We start from the raw sequence: 3031 nt of genomic DNA, 5'->3' as shown, positions 1-3031 counted from the left end.
GTCCTGTTTATTATTGTAGTTAATTCACACGTTGTTGTGATGCATTGTGAGCTTGGAGATCCATTGTTAGCTTTTGGGAATTTGTACCCTTTTGAAACCTCTCCCTCAGCAGCGAGTGGAGCTATTGTTGTTTGGACACCTAACTCCATTTCAGCTTGATTTCTGCTCGTCTGAAACTACTAACTCCACTTGCGCTGGGTAAAGTGTTGATTTACCCGCGATTTGGGTAAAGTGTTGATAATATAATGACACATGCAAGTATCTGACAATATATAAAGTCACTATACCATCTTTGATGAGGCAGTATTGCTTTGTTTTAAAAATATAAGGTTTTCTTCATTTCCTGAAAAACTTATATTTTGTTTTTTCGTTTCCTGAACAATGAGCGTTTTGGAGTTAGCAGGTTCGCGCTGGACAGCAGAGATATGGGTCCCGACCCACCGTTTGGGAAACAGTGCTTTAGATGAGGCATCAGACATAGGAGTAGACCAGCGTGGACCAACACCACCACAGTAATTCGAGATAGTAGATACGAGATAGTAATTCGAGGCCACAAGTTGTTGTTTTTTTTCTTTCAATGGCCACTACGGGGCCTTGCCATGATGTAACTCCAAAGGTGGACAAGAAATCAAAAATAATTGCTCCATTGATTGCCACGGCGGAACAGGAGGCCTACCTGGTTGATCCTGCCAGTAGCATATGCTTGTCTGAAAGATTAAGCCATGCATATCTAAGTACAAACGGCTTGTACAGTGAAACTGCAATGTCAAAATATGCTTCTCATTGACTTACATTGTACTGTGAAACAGCTTTAAAAGTCGCTCTTTTAGCACATAAACGAACACAAACTAAGCTGATTCAGACAATATAGAACATCACCAAACCCAGTACTGTTTGTTTTTTAAATAAAAATGTCAACTTCCTGTTGATTTTACTATTTGAAGATCCGGATCCGCAGATCCAGTTCGGGTTTTCTTCCTAATAAAAATTCCCAGATCAACAGGAAGTTAACATTTTAATAAATAAATAAAAAACAGTGCTGGGTTTGGTGATGTTCTATATTGTATATTGTGGGGGGGGGGGGGTCTCGCCTGCCCTAAATGTAATTCCTGGGAACGCCACTGTTCCATGAGCTGCTGCAGTGCTGCTGTTCAGCCACAGAGAAGAACGCCGCTCTGGTTTTGGGCTCCATGATTGGTCAAGTTCAAGGATTCAGCTATCAACTTTCATGGTCTTTTATAGGAATACGTGAAGCCTGGCTTTACCATCCTGGCTCGACACAGCCTGGCTTGACAAGGTCTAGCTCGACAAAGTCGCTCCTTTTCAGCCTGGCTTGGCGTTCATGGAACGGAATAAACCAGGCTGTACGGACCAGACTTTGTAAAACCTGGATTTGACTTAAATCTTATTTAATTCTCCTTTCGTGTAATAGGCCCCGGGTAAGCTCACTGACCACTCAGCTATGGTCGAGTAATGCTCACCACTGAGTTATTTTCATATAATATTTATTTATATTGTTTCTCTGTTATTACTAGCGTGGTGGAAAAGGTAGTCACATTGTGTACTTAAGTAAATAGTAGCACACAATGTAGAAATACTTTGTTACAAGTAAAAGTACCAGTATTATTATTACCAAATAATTGCAGAGAAGTACGTCTTGCTCAGGATCATACTGCAGCAATCGGGTCTTGAACCTGTAACCTTCGGTTCACTATGCAGCCACTCTATCCATTCACCTACAGCTGTTTCTATGACATCTGTGGATCTAAAACATTTTGAGGTCAAGGCCCCCATGTGAAAAGATGTAGTGTCAGGGCCCCACATGAGAAAGATTTATATTTAATACTTTATTTATATTTAATACTTAATCGACAAATTTGTCGATACTTTCATACAATGTCAGGGATATAATCGACTCCAGGCAGCGCTAGGGTCTCCCACCTGGAGTTCCTATCATAGAGGTGAGGTCCTTGCCCAATTCAAAACAAATCTTCTCAGTCACACGTTTAGCATAGTCTAGTATCAGTATAGTACAACTTATACTGACACTGTGGTTCAAATGCACTCAATACCTATTACCGGTTTGGATATCCTTATGGCACCAGATGTTATACATTTGAAGCTCATTTGCTACAATTCTTTTAAACGCATGCAGAGTAGGAAAATAAATATTAATTTCAATTAGAAATGTTAACAGACCTTGGTCAGTCTCCCAGCATTCTGACACATTCTGCCCTACTGTATCAAATCAATTCCTTCACTGTATGTGTATGACCCGTGTGTGCGCGCGTGCGTCCAATAGAGCTCTGTATCAGCCCAGCTGGTCATGATGAGTCATGCTGTGGCTCATAATGATGTCTCTTCTCAGTGTGTGTGTGCAAGCATGTATCCAACCAAGAGAAGACATTTGCAGCAGAAAATGTCATTGATCACACATTTTAATTGCATTTTGTTTATACTCAGTGTCATTGCTTGCCATTGTCTAAGCACGTACCGTTGTCGTTTTTAAAATGTGCTATAAATAATTATAAATGCCGTAATACTGTCATATTATGGTCAGTGTTCAAGGACCCCCAAATTGATTTTGATTGCATGCATTTGCCATAAAATAAAAAAGGCAACCTACAGGCTCACACATTGCGAGCTTGTAGATTTTTCAGCTTTTTAGAAAAACCTAAATAGGGCTTAAGTATTTAAACTGTTCCTCATTTTGCCTCAATTAAGTACCCTTTCAGAGCCAATGCTCTAGGTATCACTGAGACTGACAGGAAAGATAGAACATTTAACCCATGTAGTGCATTGTTACCTGCATCACCGCTTTGTAATTAGACTATAATACTCAAAGTTGACCTCTGGACATGTCATTTGGTTAAGCCTTGGATGTTTCTTCGAACTTGGACCTAAATACTTAAAGATCTCCAAACTCATTATTTGAGCAGCACATAATTTCATGGGAAGTCCACTGTCTACCTGTAGTCTTCATCAACTTGAAAAGCAGCATAAGGGGGCCTTAAACCAAACAAAACACACA

Source organism: Gymnoscopelus braueri (genome assembly GCF_963280865.1).
Source record: "Gymnoscopelus braueri genome assembly, chromosome: 16".
In the NCBI taxonomy this organism is placed as follows: Eukaryota; Metazoa; Chordata; class Actinopteri; order Myctophiformes; family Myctophidae; genus Gymnoscopelus; species Gymnoscopelus braueri.
The sequence above is the reverse complement of the archived record's forward strand: the minus strand, read 5'-3'. Positions refer to the sequence as shown.